The sequence below is a fragment of the Schistocerca gregaria genome, chromosome 6 (genome assembly GCF_023897955.1).
Source record: "Schistocerca gregaria isolate iqSchGreg1 chromosome 6, iqSchGreg1.2, whole genome shotgun sequence".
Classification (NCBI taxonomy): domain Eukaryota; kingdom Metazoa; phylum Arthropoda; class Insecta; order Orthoptera; family Acrididae; genus Schistocerca; species Schistocerca gregaria.
In genome coordinates, this window is record NC_064925.1 from 306,834,894 (window position 1) to 306,858,010 (window position 23,117).

The following is a 23,117-nucleotide window of genomic DNA, read 5'->3' on the forward strand; positions in this document are numbered from 1 at the left end:
CCTCCTGGACAAATTGATACGTGAAAAAAGGCCAGGTTCAGCAAGGAAGAAAGTCATCTTCCATCAAGACAATGCGCGCCCAAACATGTCCCGTCGCCATGCCAAAATTACACGAACTGAGGTATGAATTGTTGCCACACCCGCCTTATTCACCTGATATGGCTGTCAGTCTTCCACCTCTTAATAAACCGACAATTTATCTTGAGCGACGAAGATTGCCGTCTGACGAAGAATTGATAGCCGGAGTTTACGACTATTTTGCAGGCCTGGAGGAAACTCATTTTCGAGATGGGATCAAGGCACTGGAACATCGTTGGAGCAAGTGCATTAATCTACAAGGAGACTACATCGAAATACGAAAAATGTTTCTGTGATGTAAGTACTTTTTTACTATTCCGTTCCGAGAACTTTTCAAATCACCCTCGTGGCTTCAGCCCATTACTTTTTGCTGTGGTCTTACCCAGACCAATAGCGTAATACAATATGTCGTACAGTGTTTACCAGTAACACAGCTTAGGTACTGACATTTCTCTATGTTTTTCGCGAACCGTATGACATTAACATGCTGGCCCACGCTGTGATAAGATAGGCTATCTCCTCTTTAACTGCGGATGTGTTGTGGGAACTGCAGAAGCTGGGGTTCGTTGCAAGTTGCCGCTGAAGTTCCAAGAAGCGTGAGTACCTGACATTTTACGTAGCTACGCTCCCCGCCTCTGCGTCCATTAACTATCATGTTTTAGACGCACAATTTTTGAACTGGAGAAACGGAAGAAGCCGGCAAAAGGAACTCTAGAGTTTAGCTTGTCGTTGTCAGTTCAACTAAATACCTGGGTTTACTACAGCTTCAGTTAGGGATTGCAATTACTATTGCAAATAACTTAAATTGGAACCCTCATAAAGTAAATAAAGTTGGGAAGGCGAACGAAAGACTGCCTTTTATTGGCAGAAAACTTACAAGATTCAATAAATCTACTAAAACAACTGCCTATGCTACACTTGTCCGTCCTATTCTGAAGAGTTTCTGCGAAATATTGGATCTTTACCAGAAAGGATTGAGTGAGGAGTGGAAAAGTCCAAAGAAGGGCAACTCGTTTTCTGTTTTCGCGAAATAGTGACGGATGTGATAAGAGAGTGTGGTAATCATTAAAACACAGGCGTTTCTCGTTTCGGCGATATCGTTTCGCGAAGTTTGAATCACATCTCTGAATGTAAAAATACTGTGACGTCCCCCACCTCCTTGGCAGATGTGACCATCCTATTAAAATGAGAGAAATCAGAGCCCGCACGGAAAGATTTAGGTGATCATTGATCTTTCGTCCTATTCAAGAATGGAATGGTCGATAAATAGTCTGTAAATGGTTCTATGAGCCCACTGTCAAGTACTCACGTAGATGTGGACACTACGGTGTTGGGGATCGTTAGAATAGCTTGGCTAAGAGAGAAGTAGGAAACAAAATATACGTGGCCCTATTTGTTGAACTACTCCGGCATTATCCGAAAGTTAATGTGGTAAAAAACGTAAACTTGATTCAGAAGGGACAGGTGGAGCCCTTGTGCCAAATAAAGTTGTTACCACCGGACCGCTATATTTTTGCACTTGGGCTCCCGTAGTTGCTATCGTAAACACGTGCTGACGTGACAGTAAACAAGTACAGTTGTGCCTAACAAAAGTCCACCGAAGAGTTAATGCTTTCAAGTCAGTTGCGTACATACTATGAAGTGATTCAGCCTTTCGCGAAATATTGTCTGGAGGCCAAACTGCAATAATATCGTTGAATTTATGTAAATTTATAGTAAATTGAATATTTTCAATTTCAAACTCCCACCACACATTGCTATTCTCTCATTGGTCCACCCCATTCTTAACTTTGCCACCCGTGCTATACTTAAACAACACCGAGTCTCGTTCTCATAACCGGCCAATCCGCCAGACGCGCTGGTCCGTTATCTTGTGGGTACTTCTGTTGAAACTGCAATACTAAGAGCTTTAGAGACGTTTAATGAAATTAATTTATCGACATGCAAGAAAATTCTCTGTTGTTTTTGTACGATTGTGATAAAGAACATGCAGGGTCCATGTATTCGTGAGCTTGTCTCCATACCCGTACACGTCCGTTCGCACCATATGGACATTTCGTTCTATATTGTTCGTTGAATTTGTTCATGGTGGACGTCCAATGACACCCATTCAGTTTGTCGAAGATCCGTTCGCTCAGTTTTTGCATTATGAAGGGTAGCTAACGCTCTGACCGAACACACTTTTTTTTTTATAAATCTCATGATTGTTCTATATTGTTCGTTGACTTTGTTCGTGGCGGACGTCCGACGACACTCGTTCAGATTGTACGTTGATCCGTCCACTCAGTTTTTTTTTTTTTTTTATCCTCTGACAGGACACACTGAGCTACCGTGCCTGCACAACTCGGCTACAGCCTCTTCATGGTTAAAATGGCCACGCGCGACCGAAATTATCTTGCGATTTTCTCAATAACGCTTGAGAAATACGTGCTACTGCTTACACATTTTGTTGTCCTCATGGAGTACTACGATTGTACGAAGTTTGCAGCAAATTCGCATTCCAAACGTCGTGGCCTCCCCTTGTTAGTGCTAAAAACCCTTCCGTTGCTGCAGACGCGCCTTTGCATTCTGTGCTGAGGTGGCTTTTGTTATGGCTGTACTGCTCGCCAAATGCTGGAGTCTGTGCTTGAGAGAAGGCGTTCTGGCCCATATGAAATACTTACCGTCCTATTTATCGGATACTATTAGGTGATAAAATTTGATTTTTGCTCGTCTGATATCGTCACTCTATAAATAACTGAAATTCTTTTCGTTTTCCGCCATACTTACTGTGCTGCATCAAATTAAGTGAAATGTTGCACGAAATTTTAGAATGCTTGGTGTCTGTTCATTCAGGCATGTCCAAAAGAACAGACATGCATATTCATACCTAGATGAGCCATGGATCTACCTTCTTCAGTGATGCGCAAATACGTCCGGGATCTCAGAGTAGCAGGCATGGAGGAAATAGACAGGGACTGCGAACAGGTGGCGCTCGGTGGGAGTGAGGAGTGTCGAGATAGTGCGCACAGTTGCAACAAACACTGTGTCTTGGATGGCTCAGTGGCTAACGCACCTGTTAGTAGCAGGAGGTTCCAGGTTCGAATCCTGGTTTGGCACACATTTTCTCTCATTGCTGCTGGTTCCCCATTATGTCCTGATGCAGCTGACCTCAGCAACCCCTTCCCTTTCCTTTCCTTTCTCTACCCTCCACCTTCAAGTTACATAAAATGTGTCAGAACTGTAGATTCCGTGTGGTGTCTGTTCTTCCTGACATGCCTGAAAGAACAGACACCACGCATTCATATAATCTATAGAACAGCTTAAATTACTGTGAATGACATATTTAGCTGTTGTTTATGCAACACGTGCGGGGCTACAACTTCATCTTGAAGTTCCGAGTAAGCTGCGCGTCCCACGAACATGTGCCCTTTTATACTGGCGGGTCTGCGTTGCATGACATCTAGTGGTAAATTCTACATTACGTAGAGGTATCTGGATACCCCTGATAAGATAGTGTATGCCGCCATGGTTCATAACACAGGTGTGGATAACGCCATCTACAGATCGGAAGTTAGTTCAGCTTTTCTTCCATTATTTCATTTAGCCATCTCAACATTTGCTCCCAAAGAAGAATGTGCTTCATTTGCTTTCCACAAGTGCAACTTACGCTCAGCCATTTTCATACATTTTTCTGGGCCATCTGCCATTGGTTTCAGCATTGGGACATTCATATCACAGGTTTGTTTTTAATCCAGTGAAAATGTAAATCCCACTGTGTCTGCAAGAAAGGGGAAAATAAATACACGATCGAGTTCCATTAATGTGACCACAGTCTGTGTTCAACGATGGGCAATAACCATCCACAGACTGCAGATGGCAGCACTAGCAGAGGAGGGCATATAAAGCGTGTCGGGGGGGACATGGAAAATGTCGTAATACTGAAATGCAACAGTTTATATGATGTACAAAAGAGCATGTCTATTAGCTTTAGAACCAAGGGTGGAAGAATTTCCGGAACGACTGTGTCTGTAACCTGTCTGCATAGAGCACCATGCATGGCAGAATGGCACTATCCAAAACCGGTACCAGGACAACTGTGGTGCGCAGGGGTGAACCACAACTGCAGAGATGTTTATGGGTGAATAGATGTGCAACTGTTGAGTAACGGACCGCCCAAATGAACCAAGGGGCTACCAACAGTGTCTCCTCGTCGATCGTTCAGCAAACATTGCTGCGTATGCATCCGTCCTTGGGGATCATGCCCAGCCCTACGCGAAGTTTATTTTTCCTCGGCATGACGGCATCTACCAGCAGGACAATGCAACATGTCACACAGCTCACAGTGTGCGTGCATTATTCGAAGAACACCAGGATGAGTTTAACGTGCACCCATGGCCACCAGGCTCCCCCGATTAAAACCCAGTCTAGAATCTGTTGGACCATCTCCATAGCGCTTTTCGTGCCATGGATCCTCAACCGAGAAACTAAACGCAGCTGATCACGACATTGGAGTCTATATGGCTCCACATCCCTGTCGGTACCTTCTTCTGACAAGTGGTCACATTAATGTTACTGGATAGTCTATAATGCCACAGAACTTATCTCCTTCACTGACGCAGTTTGTTTCGTGTAAGTCGTGCACAACTGATATATTCATGTCTCGTGGTAAATATTTTCTGTACATGATAGCTTTGCAGCAGTCGTGCAGAGGAGTCCATAAGCATCAAGAGCATGTGCACTTTAGATTCTGAACTTTTGTTACACGGTCTGCCTTTCGTTGACCATTAGGAGCAGTCAGGACAATAGTATATTTTTATGTTAACGTCAAATGAATCTGAAATTATCAACATCTCACAGTAGGCTTCCTACAAACAGGATGTAGTGTGGTGCAAACACCCCATGTAGGGTCTTCTAGCGCCACACTAGCTTACTTGTGGCAGCGCCGTACCGACAAAGTCATGGTGTGAAATTCCATTGCAAATAACAAAATAAGCCGCAAAGGCGCTTAGCCATCTATGGCTCTGAGACGTCCACCTGAATTGTTGCTGGCAATACTCCTTTCAGTTTTTCCTGTTACGCATAATGGAATATTCCCTTTGCTTTGAATGAAGTGTGGAAATCAAACGACGGTTATGATTGATCGTGTTTGCAGCAATTATCATAGTTCTCCATTGGCAAGCGTCTCTTCCATGTGAGCAGCATAGACATATAAACCCAGGATAATTTTTCGATGAAATGTTGGACACTACATAATTCCAGTCCCTTCAAAGGTAAAGCTGTGCATATTTATTTGGTACGGTTGTTCACTTCGGCTTGGCTACTCCCCAGTAGATCTGCTCACTATCTTTTCACTACATAAATAGTGAATTTGAAACTTATTGGCAGGCTGAAACTGTTTGTCGGATCTGGGACTCAAACACTGACTGAACCCTACCTTACACTGGCACAACTCACAGCCCAGCATCACGACTTCAATTCTGCCGTTATTCTTCTCACCCCTTCTTTCCAAATCATTGGTACCCATACCTTCAGTCATACTATACAGGGTGTCTCAAATCTTTTTGGTTGGATTGAAACAGGTGATAGTGTGTCCTCAAACAATTACATTGAGTTGGGGAACCAATACCCAAAAATGAATACTTATTGTGTTAGGGACATGCGCAGCGTACAATGCATAACAACAACATAGCTTATAGTAACTGTTGAAAGTTAGGACCGTCAGTCTCAGTGCATCCACGGAAAAGTGCATGAAGTTCTGCTGCACTTCTCAAAGATACCAGATGTTTGTTTTATCAGGAGAAAGGCAGCTTGGACCCTAGCAAGCAGGTCTTCGCGCATTTTTATAGGTGTTGCGTACATAAACATCTTGACGTAACGCCGGAGGAAAAAGTGCAGAGGTGTGCGATCTGGTGACCGCACGTGTCATGGGGCAGAACCTCCCCTTCTAATCCAACGTCGAGGGTATGTGTTGTTTAGTTGTTCATGTACATTGACATCGAGTGGGCTGGTGCACCATCATGTTGAAACCACATTCTTTTGCAGACAACAAGGTGTTCAGTCTACAAGAACTATACAAGCATATCCCGCAGGAACGTCACGTAATGTGGACCAGTCAAATGAGGAGGCAGAAACTAAGATACAAGTTACTGTTTAATGATCTTGGACAATACCAGACCAAATGTTGACACAGAATCGTTCCCGATGGTGACAGATGTGAGGGGTGTGTGGGTTGTCCTCGCTCCAGACATGCCTGTTGCAGCTGTTAAAAACACCATCATGGCTGAATGAGGCCTCATCTGTGAACAACACGAACTGTATTAAGTTCGGGACTACAGTACAGTGGTGGAAAATACATTGACAGAAGTGAACGCAGGACTCAAAATACGTGCTTACACACGTTCTTTGTGATGATACTCATTAGTTGGTAAGAGCGGGAAGAGTGATAAGGTGCTGGGCCGAAATTACTTTTCATTTTTTTTTTTGTGTGTCGTCAGTCTACTGACTGGTTTGATGCGGCCCGCCACGAATTCCTTTCCTGTGCTAACCTCTTCATCTCAGAGTAGCACTTGCAACCTACGTCCTCAATTATTTGCTTGACGTATTCCAATCTCTGTCTTCCTCTACAGTTTTTGCCCTCTACAGCTCCCTCTAGTACCATGGAAGTCATTCCCTCATGTCTTAGCAGATGTCCTATCATCCTGTCCCTTCTCCTTATCAGTATTTTCCACATATACTTTTCCTCTCCGATTCTGCGTAGAACCTCCTCATTCCTTACCTTATCAGTCCACCTAATTTTCAACATTCGTCTTTAGCACCACATCTCAAATGCTTCGATTCTCTTCTGTTCCGGTTTTCCCACAGTCCATGTTTCACTACCATACAATGCTGTACTCCAGACGTACATCCTCAGAAATTTCTTCCTCAAATTAAGACCGGTATTTGATATTAGTAGACTTCTCTTGGCCAGAAATGCCTTTTTTTGCCATAGCGAGTCTGCTTTTGATGTCCTCCTTGCTCCGTCCGTCATTGGTTATTTTACTGCCTAGGTAGCAGAATTCCTTAACTTCATTGACTTCGTGACCATCAATCCTGATGTTAAGTTTCTCGCTGTTCTCATTTCTACTACTTCTCATTACCTTCGTCTTTCTCCGATTTACTCTCAAACCATACTGTGTACTCATTAGACTGTTCATTCCGTTCAGCAGATCATTTAAGTCTTCTTCACTTTCACTCAGCATAGCAATGTCATCAGCGAATCGTATCATTGATATCCTTTCACCTTGTATTTTAATTCCACTCCTGAACCTTTCTTTTATTTCCATCATTGCTTCCTCGATGTACAGATTGAAGAGTAGGGGCGAAAGGCTACAGCCTTGTCTTACACCCTTCTTAATAGGAGCACTTCGTTCTTGATCGTCCACTCTTATTATTCCCTCCTGGTTGTTGTACATATTGTGTATGACCCGTCTCTCCCTATAGCTTACCCCAACTTTTTTTCAGAATCTCGAACAGCTTGCACCACTTTATATTGTCGAACGCTTTTTCCAGGTCGACAAATCCTATGAACGTGTCTTGATTTTTTTTCAGCCTTACTTCCAATATTAGCCGTAACGTCAGAATTGCTTCTCTCGTGTCTTTACTTTTCCTAAAGCCAAACTGATCGTCACCTAGCGCATTATCAATTTTCTTTTCCATTCTTCTGTATTTTATTCTTGTAAGCAGCTTCGATGCATGAGCTGTTAAGCTGATTGTGCGATAATTCTCGCACTTGTCAGCTCTTGCCGGCTTCGGAATTGTGTGGATGATGTTTTTCCGAAAGTCAGATGGTATGTCGCCAGACTCATATATTCTACACACCAACGAGAATAGTCGTTTTGTTGCCACTTCCCCTAATGATTTTAGAAATTCTGATGGAATGTTATCTATCCCTTCTGCCTTATTTGACCGTAAGTCCTCCAAAGCTCTTTTAAATTCCGATTCTAATACTGGATCCCCAGTCTCTTCTAAATCGACTCCTGTTTCTTCTTCTATCACATCAGACAAATCTTCACCCTCATAGAGGCTTTCAATGTATTCTTTCCACCTATCTGCTCTCTCCTCTGCATTTAACAGTGGAATTCCCGTTGCACTCTTAATGTTACCACCGTTGCTTTTAATGTCACCAAAGGTTGTTTTGACCTTCCTGTATGCTGAGTCTGTCCTTCCGACAGTCATATCTTTTTCGATGTCTTCACATTTTTCCTGCAGCCATTTCGTCTTAGCTTGCCTGCACTTCCTATTTATTTCATTCCTCAGCGACTTGTATTTCTGTATTCCTGATTTTCCCGGAACATGTTCGTACTTCCTCCTTTCATGAATCAACTGAAGTATTTCTTCTGTTACCCATGGTTTCTTCGCAGCTACCTTCTTTGTACCTATGTTTTCCTTCCTAACTTCTGTGATGGCCCTTTTTAGAGATGTCCATTCCTCTTCAATTGTGCTGCCTACTGCGCTATTCCTGTTTGCTGTATCTATAGTGTTAGAGAACTTCAAACGTATCTCGTCATTCCTTAGAACTTCCGTATCCCATTTCTTTGCGTACTGATACTTCCTGACTAATGTCTTGAACTTCAGCCTACTCTTCATCACTACTATATTGTGATCTGAGTCTATATCTGCTTCTGGGTACGACTTACAATCCAGTATCTGATTTCGGAATCTCTATCTGACCATGATGTAATCTAATTGAAATCTTCCCGTATCTCCCGGCCTTTTCCAAGTATACCTCCTCCTCTTGTGATTCTTGAACTGGGTATTCGCTATTACGAGCTGAAACTTGTTACAGAACTCAATTAGTCTTTCTCCTCTTTCATTCCTTGTCCCAAGCCCATATTCTCCTGTAATGTTTTCTTCTACTCCTTCCCCTACAACTGCATTCCAGTCGCCCATGACTATTAGATTTTCGTCCCCCTTTACATACTTCATTACCCTTTCAATATCCTCATACACTTTCTCTATCTGTTCATCTTCAGCTTGCGACGTCGGCATGTATGCCTGAACTATCGTTGTCGGTGTTGGTCTGCTGTCGATTCTGATTAGAACAACCCGGTCACTGAACTGTTCACCGTAACAGACCCTCTGCCCTACCTTCCTATTCATAACGAATCCTACACCTGTTATACCATTTTCTACTGCTGTTGATATTACCCGATACTCATCTGACCAGAAATCCTTGTCTTTCTTCCACTTCACTTCACTGACCCCTACTATATCTAGATTGAGCCTTTGCATTTCCCTTTTCAGATTTTCTAGTTTCCCTACCACATTTAAGCTTCTAACTTTCCACGCCCCGACTCGTAGAACATTATCCTTTCGTTGATTATTCAATCTTTTTCTCATGGTAACCTCCCCCTTGGCAGTCCCCTCCCGGAGATCCGAATGGGGGACTATTCTGGAATCTTTTGCCAATGGAGAGATCATCATGACACTTCTTCAACTACAGGCCACATGTCCTGTCGATACACGTTACGTGTCTTTAATACAGTGGTTTCCATTGCCTTCTGCATCCTCATGTCGTTGATCATTGCTGATTCTTCCGCCTTTAGGGGCAATTACCCACCCCTAGGACAAGAGAGTGCCCTGAGCCTCTATCCGCTCCTCTTTGAAAAGGCCGTTGGCAGAATGAGGCTGACTTCTTTTGCCGGAAGTCTTCGGCCGCCAATGCTGACTATTTATCAAAATGTAGGCAGTGGCGGGGATCGAACCCGGGACCGAAGACGTTTTGATTGTGAATCAAAGACGCTACCCTTTTTTTTTAATCTCATTTTGTTCGTTTTTGTTCGTTGAATCTGATCGGGGCGGACGTCATAAGACACCCTTTTAAGTTCGTTGTTGATCTATTAACTCAGTTTTTTTATTACAGAGGGCAGCTAACCCTCTGACCGAACACGCTGAGCTACCGTGCCGGTTGAATTTAGGCAGTGGCGACACCTAGACCAAGGGTATCTGGTAATTTTACCAAGTGTTAATTTGTTAACGGGAGATTGGATTTTAATATTAAAGCTCAAAACTTAATTTTCCTTCATGATTAAATGCATATACCCTTACTTCATGTTACAGTTTCTAATGACACCATGTTACAAGAATGACAGCTTAACAGTTTAATGGTAATGCACGTGAAATCAACCTCAAATTACAAATTTGACACACTGACTGTAACTCAGGAAAAGAACGTTTCAAAACTGACATCACCTTCACAGAGCTAATGTAACAACTATACAAATTTTGCCCAAATTTTGGCGTTATCCAATTCCAGAAAAATGAACTACCAATTACCATATAAATTATTAAAACGTGTAAAAGGTGTTATAGCAGTATTCACTGTTGTGAGCAAATTTTTAAAAGACCAAGAATAATTACACAGCTTCACCTAGTGAACAATTTAAAATTTAAGCTTGAGTATACAAATACCAAATAAAGTACATCTCAGCCACACAGCCTTTTCAAATAATATCTACCCATAGGAGCCAGATTAGAAACAGTGGTATTCCAAGAAAACACTAGTGACAACTTAGAATTAAGTAGCTACAACACCAAGTAATAATTACAACTGACTAGCTTATAGCGTGACAAATTAAAACATTGATTTTCTTACAATACAATAAATTGAAACCTAGATTACTAAAGAGCCTCGCTCCCAATAATAACACACAGGTACAGGCCCCACTGTCGAATGGTTGCTTCCTGGGTTTTCAATGATACACCAGTCAAAAAGGTGGCCTTTACAATAATTTATTAAAGCGGAACATTTGTATATAAATACCTGTAACACATATTTGTTAGCACAAGTAACCAACATAATTAAAACGTAAGAAGTTGCACTTGTTATGTGCAATAGCGATTGATTTGAATGTTGACAAAACATGAACAACTTGAGGTCACAACACTGTTCCAACGGTGACATGAGAATAAACATAATTCAGCTTTCAGATGTAACCAGGACATGGGTACAGCATAAGTAGTACAAAAATTCTCACCGCTGTCTGGAGGACTTGGTACAAGAAAACCAACTCTTTAGACCAGCCGTAATTAACAGGGTGGGATAGGATGCCAGAGTAACAATAACTGTCAAGACTTCCACAATAGTCTGCCATAATGTCAGCAATTCATGGCAGGCTCCGCAAGAGTCCACTTCACAGAATTCCAAAATAGCACAGTCTCCTGATCTGATCTTCAGAATGTTAAAGAGTCTTTCGGGACACACGTGCCTCTAGCAATGGCAAGCGGACCATGCTACTGCACAAGTAATAGCTCAGCCGACTGCCCCGGGGCTTATTGTCACAGCCTGCGTTACTCACGACACCTCTCAGGGTGCCTCCACACAGCCCACGGTTACTCTCGGAGCGGAAACCATGGCAATGTGGACGAGCCCAAATAATCTCACAAAACGCTGCACGAGAAACTCTCTTGCGGGAAAATTTCGAGAGAACAATCGAATTATTCAAGACTTTAGAAGGCGCAACACAATCATCGCAAAAGAATTTGATAAAAGCAAGCCATCCAGCTCAATCTGTTCCACCAGTATTCTCCAGACTTTATCCTTCAAAGTGTATGTTTCATGGGCAAGTTTACAGATGCGTATTGCTGGGTGGTCAACCATAAGATTCAACACCATCTCCTCACGTCTGGAGTTCGGCCCTCTGTGGCAGGTTCTCTATGGTGTGGACTAGACCCCTCTCTCGTAAGTTGGTATCCACAGAGATAAAATTCTCCCAGTTAGGATGACGCCTGTTGGGAAAGAGTTCTCTTCACATTCGTGTTCCTCTCTGGGCATTACATCCTGCCATACTGTACTTTAAATGCGTGTCTGGCAAATTTCGTGACAAGAAATGTTCCATCTTTGACTACATGTCATACGCTATTCACCGTAACATGCCTCAACATGAAGAGAGCACAAGCTGTCTGAAGCAATGGACAACTGACACCAAGGGTAGTGGTGTGTGTGTGGCACATACTAATGCACTGGTGCAGTGCATACAGTTTTCACATGATGCACGTGATAGTATACTGTTTACAATCCGCAGCCTGTTCGAGTGTACTACGGACACCTAAGATCCTTGCAAGAGTGCGGCAGAACTGCATGCGCCATTGCAATATGTCCGTTGAGACTGGTGATTATTGCTTTGAACAGTTACTATGAATTACGTTGTTGTTATACGGTGTACTCTTTGTATGCCCGTAACACAGTAAGTACGCGTTTCCGACCATTGATTCCCCGTTTCATTATAATAGGTTGTGGACCCACTACCGGGTTCACAATATGCTACCTCAATATTCAGGGTATGACAGATAAAAACATAATAGTCAACGAATTTTCAAATTAAAACGTGGTAGATGTTCTCTGTTTAAGTGAACATTGGTGCAAAGAGGATGAGCTTGGGTACAAAGTATTGGAGGATTACACACGCCTAAGTTACTATTGTAGAAAACAGCACTTACGTGGTGGGGTAGCAATATATACAAAAACACCTCTTGCACCAAACTGTGGCAGGATGGATCTCAATACCCTTTGTGATGAAATGCATTTTGAAATATCAGGTCTAGTAATTGAGAGCCTTAAGCTAATGGTAGTAATAGTGTACAGGCCACCTAGTGGTGACCCACATATCTTTCTGGAGAAACTTGAGGAACTCTTAATGTACATATGTATACCAAAATGGAAAAAATACAATATTGTCATTGGAGGGGATATCAACTCAAGTTTTGATGTCCTGCGGGACAGAAAAACTGTGACAGAGCTCCAAAATGTGCTTCGACAATTTAACCTGTACTATGTTAACTGCAAATCCACCAGAGGCTCATCCTGTCTAGACAATATATTTACAAATATTAAGAGAACTTGTATGTCCACTGATGTAATTGGTTTCCCTTTCTCAGACCATGATGCAGTATATCTTAGTCTTAATAATGTAACTTCAGACTGCACTAAATGAGAATCTAAAATTGTGATTACTAGACCAGTGAGCAAAGAGAGGGTGGATAGATTTAGACATGCCCTCACTTATTTCAGTTGGGAGACACGTTTTAATAGGTTTCAACACTGTTCAGGTGATATTGTTTTCACCAAGTTTTTCTCCGTATTCTTAAATATATTTGAAAATAACATCCCTCTGAAAAAATGTACAGTGAATATTAGTAGTAATTACAAGAAAAGGAAAACAAAGGAATGGTATACTCCACAGTTAGGGCAACTGAAAAATACTGTTATGCTGTATTCTAGTCTGTAAAAATCCAGTAAATCAGAACTGCATAAAGAACTCTATGCTAAAGCTAAATACAAGTATAGAAAGGCAATAAATGAAGCAAAGAAACTGCATAACATAGTAAACATTGAAAAATCTAACAATAAATGCAAAAAGGTGTGGAGTGTAATAAACTCCATTGCACACACTAAATACAAAGAGGAAATCGCCATTACCCCAGAAGAATTTAATAAATATTGCATCCAGTCCATTGAAGAAATTAGTAGTTCAATAAACAAACCCCTTGAAAATGCACTTAGCATTATGGACAGCTGTTTTGAAAAGCTTCCCCCGAGCACCTTCACTTTCACGAAAGTGAGCCCAAATAATATCCTAAAAATTGTAAAAAATTTCAAACCTTCAGTTAGTGTTGATTACTATGATATGTCAGTTAATTTGTTGAAAGATGTTATTGATTGTGTGATTTATCCTTTAACCTTTTGTGTTAACAAATGCCTAGTTGAAAGTAAGTTCCCTGACATACTAAAAATTTCTAGAGTTGTGCCCATATATAAAAAAGGGGAAAAGAACTGTCCCGCTAGTTACAGACCTATATCCATAACCCCAGTTTTTTCAAAAATTTTAGAAACAATTATGTATGAGCAAGTTAGTGTCTACTTGGGTAAACTAAATATAATTAGTGATAAACAGTTTGGATTTAGAAAAGGTAAATCCACAATGGATGCAATGGACTCCCTCGTAAAATTAGTCCTAGATGTGTTCGAGGCTAGGGACTATGCCCAGGCTACATTTTGTGACCTGAGCAGAGCCTTTGACTGTGTAGACCATGACACTGTGCTGAAAAAGCTAGTTTACTATGGTTTTGATGACAACAGTATAAATATGTTCAGGTCTTTTCTAGAGAACCGTCAACAAGTTGTGTGCATTGGTAGGGAGAAATCAAATTTGGTTAATGTCAGGTACGGAGTGCCTCAAGGGTCGGTGCTTGGACCTTTACTGTCTATACTAATGATTAATGACCTGCCCTTATTCATAAATTCTCACACAATATTGTATGCTGATGACACAACTTTTCTACATAAAAGCTCTGATCTAGGTACACTAAAAACACTGACTGAAAATACCCTTGCTCAGTCCTCATTATGGTTCAAAGCTAACGGCTTCCTACTAAATGAAAACAAAACCCAGACACTTTACTTTAGCCTCAAAGAGATTCCCAATTACCAAGAATTAGAAACTGTTAAATTTTTAGGTGTTACTATTGACAATAAATTAACATGGGAACCACACATTAAAAACATATTGGCTAAGCTTTCAAGAGTCATTTATCTAATTAGAAATTTAAAAAGACATGTCCCCAATGACTATGTGAGATCAGCATATTTTGCCTTCTTCCAAAGCATCATCTCTTATGGAATCTTACTGTGGGGTAGTAGCTGTCATATAAATGACATTTTACTTTTACAGAAGAAAGTGATCAGAATAATAACGGATTCTGATAAAACAGAACATTGTAAACCTCTGTTTATTAAATTGCAGTGTCTTACAGTAATAAACTTATTCATCTACAATGTTTTATTGTACATTAGAAATAATGTCTCTAATTTTGTATTGAGAAATGATATTCATAGCCATAATACTAGAAAAAGAACATCTGTAGACGTACCATATCGTAGATTATCAAAATTGCAGAACTCCTACCTAGTTATCGGACTAAGGATGTTTAATAGACTAAGTGCTGACTTTAAAGAACTGCCTGTAAATATTTTTAAAGCTAAATTATACAAGCTACTAGTGAACAATCCGTTTTACACCATTGATGAATTTTTTAAAGATGAAAATACCGTATTCTAATGTGTACCTATTTTATGTTTAAACCAATTTACATCGATATAGTAGTTTATGTAGAAATATAATCTCTTGACTTTGTCTATTGCTGTAACCAGCTGAATGACAATAAAATTATTATTATTATTATTACCACCTGTTTCAATTTGACCAAAAGGTTGAGACACCCTGTATAGTACTTCTCTTCCATTCTGTAATTAGAGGTACTAGTAGTACTGCAAAATGGCAACCAAACAGGTACGAATATTTATGCAGCACTCAGTTCTAATGTTTCAGGAAGTTTCAAAGCAGTGCACATTCCGATTCAGCGTGAAAAATTAATTCTGATGGGCTGGACTTTAGTTTACGATTTGCTTTGAATTCTTGGACAGTTATTCACTCTTGATTACTTGGTCGCTAATTAACATATTTCCCCCGAGATATTTGGGAATGATGGTAATTTCAATTACCTTTTAAACCTAAAATTTTCCAATACTTCCACCTCTTACGCTTATGTAAACAGTTATTTAGTTTGGCACTGCTAGAGTTGTCAGATGCTGTCATGAGGGATACAGTGCCAAATACTGTCCAATTTGGGCGTTAGATCGTCAAAACCTCTAGCTGGTTGGAGGGCCCTCCCCATAATGCTCCAAACGTTCTCAACTGTGGAGAGATCCGGCGACGTTGCTGGCCAGGATAGGATTTGGCAAGGACGAAGTCAAGCCGTAGAAACCCTCGTCGTGTGGGGTGGACATTATCTAACTGGATGCAGGAGGCAGGCGACCATTATTATAATAATCAGCAGTTCTTCATTCAGGCTGACTGGGTCGCAATTGTAGAAGTCATACATCAAGCAAGGAATGGCTTTATTGCTGGAATGACTTGCTTCAAAATTTATCTATCATATATCCAGCAGCGATTGCCGCACATAGATATTACCATTGTGACCCGTCACCATGAATACAGAACTACTGATTGTTTTGATTTCAAGTTTCACTTTGGATGCAACTGACAAAATAAATATTGTTTCCTGTGGTATAATTAGAAATTAGCAATTTTCGGATTTTTCCTTTATTTGTACTGTGAAATTTTGCTTTTTGCCAAATTTTGTGATTCTAGGCCAACAGGAACTACCTTTCTGGTTTTGTTCAATGAGTTTCCGAGTATCAAAATTTGTGCCATATATAGCCATACCATTTGATTGCTTTGAATTAAAAGCTATTTTTCATTATACTGCCAAAGAACGATACCCCTTAGTCTCTGACGTAAATTTCTGTTTGATACATGTATCCATCCCTGAGAAAAAGTGCTCTAGGCAGACAGACAGACAGACAGACAGACAATTGGTCTGATAACAAATGATAAATTTTATTTTTTCGAGTGATATAATTATAAATTGACAGTATTCGAATTTTTTCCTTTGATTGTACTCTGAAACCTAGCTTCTTGACAAATTTCATGATTCTAGTACTATAACGAAAAGTACCCCATAGCTTTTGATGAGTGAGTTTGCGAATAATATAGAACCCTTATAGTCCGGCATGGTTGGGATTCTATTAACGCCATATTATCAAAACTGCATTACCAAGATTATTTTCAAAAACCTGGTTTTAAAAATGGATATATGCAATAGCTCAGTAGACAGTACAGTTGAAGGCAAATGGACACCGCTTAAAAGGGCAATCACGAAAGTTGGAAAGGAAAACATAGGTACAAAGAATGTAACTGCGAAGAAACCACGGGTAACAGAAGAAATACTTCAGTTGATCGACGAAGGAAGGAAGTACAAAAATGTTCAGAGACATTCAGGAATACAGATCGCTGAGGAATGAAATAAATAGGACAGGCAGCGAAGATAAGACGAAGTGGCTGCACAAAAATGTGAAGAAATCGAAAAAGAAATGATCGTCGAAAAGACTGACTCAGCATATAGGAAAGTCAAAACAACCTTTGCTGAAATTAAAAGCAAAGATGGTAACATTAAGACTGCAATGGAAATTGTGCTGTTAAATGCAGAGGAGAGAGCAGATGGGTGGAAAGAGTACATTGAAGGCCTCCATGATGGGGAAGAGTTGTCCAAGCTGATAGAAGAGTTAACAGGAGTCGATTTAGAAGAAATAGGGCATCCAGTATTAGGATCAGAACTTAAGAGAACTTTGGAGGAGTTAAGGTCAAAGAAGGCAGAAGGGGTAGATACAATCCACCAGAATTTCTAAAATCATTGGGGGAAGAGGCAACAAAACGCCTATTCAAGTTGGTGTGTAGAGTGTATGAGTCTGGTGACATACCACCTGACTTTCTGAAAAATAATACCACACAATACTGAGGACTGCAAAAGTTGACAAGTGCGAGAATTATCGCACAATCAGCTTAACAGCTCATGCATCCAAATTGCTGACAAGAATAATATAAAGAAGAATGGAACAAAATTCAGGATGCATTAGATAATGATCAGTTTGCCTTTAGGATAAGTAAAGGCACCAGAGAGGCAATTCTGACGTTGCAGTTGATAATGGAAGCGAGACTAAAGAAAAATCAAGACACGTTCATAGAACTTGTCAACCTGGAAAAAGCGTTTGAGAATGTAAAGTGGTGCAAGATGTCGAAACTTTGAGAAAAACAGGGGTAAGTAGTATAAAACATGTACAAGAGCCAAGAGGGAATAATAAGAGTGAACGATCAAGAACGAAGTGCTCGAATTAAAAAGGGTGTGTAAGACAGGGATGTAGTGTTCTGCCCCTACTGTTCAATCTGTACATCGAAGACGCAAAGATAGAAATAAAAGAAAGGTTCAGGAGTGGGATTAAAATTCAAGGTAAAAGATTATCAATGATACAGTTCACAGATGGCATTGCTCTCCTGAGTTAAAGTGGAGAAGAATTACACGATCTGCTGAATGGAATGAACAGCCTAATGAGTACAGAGTATGGATTGACAGTATTTCGAAGAAAGACGAAAAAAATGGGAAGTAGCAGAAATGAGAACAGCGAGAAACTTAACAGAAAGATTGAAGGTCACGATGAAGTTACGGAATTCTGCTACCTAGGCTGAAAAATAACATGTGATGGGCAGAGCAAGGAAGACTTCAAAAGCAGACTAGCGCTGACAAAAAGGATATTCCTGGCCAAGAGAACTCTAGTAGTATCAAAAATATGCCATAATTTGAGAAAGTAATTTCTTAGAATGTACGTTTGGAGCACAGTATTGTACTCTTCTGATAGTGAAACATGGACTGTGGGAAAGCTGTAACAGAAGAGAATCGAAGCATTTGAGATGTGGTGCTACAGGCAAATGTTAATTAGGTGGACTGATAAGGTAAGGAATGAGAAAGTTCTGGACAGAACCGTAGAATGTATGGAAAACACCAACAACGAGAAGGGACAGGAAGATAGAACACCTGTTAAAAAATAAAAAGACATCAGCAAATGACTTCCATGGTACTAGAGGGAGCTGTTGAGGGCAAAAACTGTAGAGGAAGACAAGAGTTTGGAATACATTCAGGAAATAATTGAGGACATAGGTTGGAAATGCTTCTCTGAGATCAAGAGATTGGCACAGCAGAGGAATTTGTGGTGGGCCACCTCAAACGAAGATTGGTGAAAAAAAAAAAATCGAATGATATAGTTTTGTTGTACAAAAGCAAGCAACTTTTATTTATTAAACGCAACAGGAGAAATAGCAGTATTTAAAAAATTTAAAAATTGATATAGTACTACGCTTCTGTAAAAGCAAAAATGAATTATGAGTTGGATACTGCACTGATCTATTAAATCAGTTAAAGAGCTCAAAGTTTTAGGAAAGCTCAGTATACATATACACTGAAGAGCCAAAGGAACTGGTACACTTACCTAGTAACTTGTGGGACTCCCGTGAGCACGCAGAAGTGTCGTAACACAACTTGGCATGGACTTGACTAACGTCTGAAGTAGTGCTGGAAGGAACTGAAACCATGAATCCTGCAGAGCTGTCCATAAACCCGTAAGAGAAAGAGGGGTGCAGATCACTTCTGAGCAGCATGTTGCAAGTAATACCAGATATGCTCAATAATTTTCGTGTCTGGGGAGTTTGGTGGCCAGCGGGAGTGTTTAAACACAGAAGAGTGTTCCTGGAGCCACTTTATAGCACTTCTGGAAATGTGGGGTGTCGCATTGTCCTGCTGGAATTGCCCATGTCCATCGAAGGACATGAATGGATGCCGGTGATCAGACAGGATGATTATGTTCAAATGGTTCAAATGATTCTGAGCACTATGGGACTTAACATCTGTGGTCATCAGTCCCCTTGAACTTAGAACTACTTAAACCTAACTAACCTAAGGACATCACACACACCCATGCCCGAGGCAGGATTCGAACCTGTGACCGTAGCAGTCGTGCGGTTCCGGACTGCGTGCCTAGAACCGTTAGACCATTGCGGCCGGCAATGATTATGTACTTGTCATCTGTCAGAGTCGTACCTATCACTTCAACAGCATACGCCATACACCATTACAGTGCCTGCAACAGCTTGAATAGCCCCTGCTGACATGCAGTGTCCGTGGATTCATGAGGTTGTCTCCATACCCACATACATCACTCCCCTCAATACAATTTAAAACGAGACTCGTCTGGCCAGGCAACATGTTTCCAGTCATCAGCATTCCAATGTCAGCGTTGACGAGCCCAGGCCAGGCATAAAGCTTTGTGTTAAGCAGTCATCAAGTGTACACGAGTGAGCCTTCGGCTCTGAAAGCCCATATTGATTAAGTTGGTTTGAATGCTGACACTTGTTGATGGCCCAGCATTGAAATATGCAGCAATTTGCGAAAGGGTTGCACTTCCGTCACATTGAATGATTCTCTTCATTCATCGTCGTCCCATTTTTGGAAGACCTTTTTCCAACCACACCGATGTAAGAGATTTGATGTTTTACCGGATCCCTGATATTCACGGCACAGTCGCAAAATGGTCATACTGGAAAATCACCACTTTATCGCTTGTGCACCAACTACAACACCACATTCAAACTTTCTTAAATCTTGATAACCTGCCATTGTAGCAGCAGTAACCGATCTACCGATCTAACAACTGCGCCAGACACTTGTCTTATATAGGCATTGCCGACCGCAGCATCGTATTCTGCCAGTTTACACATCTCTGTATTTGAATACTCTTGCCTAAAGCAGTTTCGTGGCGCTTCATTGTATAATTTCTTGTACACCAGTTACAAAATAAAATAAGCACCACTGAATTGAAAAGAACAAGTTATTATCAAGAATTTGGCGTGGTTTTATTGGAAACACTATCTTTATGAATAGCACAGATATATGACGTTGTCGAGGGTGTGGAATATGGCAGATTGATAGTTGCAGTAACAGTTTAGCTGAAATTTTCTTCTGAGCCCTCTGCAATACTGCAGAAATGCTGACTAGTTTCTTGGACTGAGTGCTTTTGTGACATAAATTATTTCTATGATGTTCAGGTTCATAACTTCAGAAACGTTGTATTGATGGACTCTTAGGGAATTACAGAAAAGTGTTTTAAGTTTTCTTAATTCCCAGCCCCAAATATATGAGTTGTTGGTATTTTTTCTTCACTGCTCTAAGTTTCTTGTGTCCTCTGTAGGTTGAAAACACTTTGTAATATCATATCGTCAGTCAGCTCTTCTTTGATAGTTAATTTCTGTCATTGTCGTACCATTTGTCATATTCTTCTGCTGAAAATGCATTCAGTTCATTAGTGGACGCTGAATTTGTAACCCATACAATTTCAGAGCAGTCAGTTGTGGATTTTTCATTGTTTACATCGCGACTTCTTCGACTAATTTACACCACAGTTTTCTCCGAGCACCATATGAACTATTTTTCACAGATATGCAAGCAGCTGTTCAACAGACTCTTGTTGGAAAGCGACAACAAAATGATATGTCTTCTGTAGGACTTGATGTGAGCACAAAGCTCAACAAATGAGGGACTTTGACTTTGGAGACACCGTGTTGGATTTATGTATTATGTCGATTTTTTTGTTATAACTTGTGTGTTATGTCAGTAAGCTGTTTCATAGTAATGATGCACTTTAGATTTATCAAAAAACACTCTTGGTATGATTTGTTATAATTGAATTTCAGTCGTTGACAAATCAATGGTAAAAGCCATGAGAACATTGTTAAGATAAAAGTTAATGTGAATTTTTTTTTACTTCAGTGTATTGTAGTGAGTGGAGACATATAGTTATGAAGCAGAAGGAAGTAGGTTTGAGTACATCTACATTCTCATTTTTTTCACACCCATGTTTGTATAAGACTCTGGGACTTTTGTGTTAATTTAATAACAGTATTCTCTGGAATATTTGATGTTATCTCTATATACACATGTGTAGAAGGAAATATCCTGACAAACTGACTCATCATCTTCCAGCCCAAACACTAAGGATAGAAACATGAAATATGGAGAGGATGTTGATCTTACCCTGGAGGCATCATTTGGTATGGAATTGTTGAAAGTTCTCCCCTAAGGGGCTGAAGTAAGGAATAAAATGTTTTGTGGAAATATGTCGCTATTTAGGCAATTTTAATACTAGAACTATGAAAACTGGTATTTTGAAAATTCAACCACTAAGGGTGTAAATTAGTGGGTAAAATTATTTTTTAAAATAAATCGTTATTAAAATACTACTAAAGCCTTTTTAAAGCTACATCTATGAAAAATGGTATTGACTTCTTGATTCGAAATTAAAAAATGTGTTCAAGCATTTTTTGGAAATTCAGCCCCTTTTTATGAAAATATTTTGTCATATTAAAACATTTTAAAATCTAAATTTGTGAAAAATTGTATTTGTCTTCTTACGAAATATGCGTTAGCGAATGAAAATTTCTATTGAAATATCACCGAAGAACTCAAAAGGTAGGATTAAAAAAGATCTCTGACTCTAGCTACCAGGACTGCTTTTTGGTCAGAACCACATTCAGAAAAGACCATGCTTCTATGGACATAATTAGCATGAAATGTTTAGAAGATGTTGCAGCTTGTCAGCACCATAAAAAAACAAATTAAAGAAAAACAATAAAAAACCTGTGCAGACCATACAGTCTCCACAAGCAAAGCAGCAGGTATTAAGCTATTTTATATGTAAGAGCACTCTCTCTCAGGAGTGACTTTATTTCTTACTCAATTTTGTGACATCAGCATCACTGAAAAATGGAGGCTAAATTTGCTGAAACTGAAAATATTTGCTGTTTATTTCTGAATTTGTCATGATTACTGTGTGTAAATTGATCAACCAGAATATTATGACCACTGACCTACTAACAATATAAACCCATGCAGACAATAGCAGCATCATGTGGTGAGGAATGACTTCTAGTCAGTAACATGCACAATGCATGTAGTACCAACGAGCATGCTGTCCATGTGTACAATGGGTAAGATGGTTTATATTTCTTAGTTTGAAGAGGGCAGATGTCTGGTGACTTGGCACTGGCATGTCATAAACTGCATGACTTGCCAGGTGATGAGGACTGCTGTGTTGAGTGTCTTAGACACATGGTAAAAACACATCCAGACATCATGGGGTAGGGTGGCCATTCCTCATTACAGATGTCAGATGTTGTAGTGCGGGCAGACTGGCAAAACAGGTCGGTGGCAAACTGTGGCAGAACTAACATCAGAATAGAGTACAAGTGTTTCTGAGCACATGGTGCACTGAACAATTCTAACGACAAGCTTGTGCAGTTGACGACCCATGCATGTGCCAGTGTTAATACTATGACATCAGCAACTATGACCAAAATGGGCACATAAACATCAGCACTGGATGTTGGCACAGTGGCAAAGCATTGCATGGGCTGATGAATCCTGACACCTTCTCCATCGTATGGGTGGGAGGGTGCGAATCCATTGTCTTCCAGGGGAACTGTTCGTTGACACTGTACTATGGGATGGAGATAAGCTGGTCATGGCTCTATTATGCCCTGTGGAACACTGATGTGGCATCCATGGGTCCAGTGGAGCTG

The 23,117-nt window shown here is 40.4% G+C and overlaps 1 protein-coding gene across 1 annotated transcript in view; it reads left to right on the plus strand.

Moving 5' to 3' along the window:
- Window positions 1–608: 608 nt before the first annotated feature.
- Window positions 609–23,117, plus strand: part of LOC126277930 (multidrug resistance-associated protein 1-like) — a 333,662-nt gene continuing 311,153 nt past the window's right edge. Inside the window, exon 1 of the mRNA XM_049977507.1 lies at window positions 609–674. The gene's annotated coding sequence lies outside the window, so the exon portion shown is untranslated. The remainder of the gene's footprint in view (window positions 675–23,117) is intronic.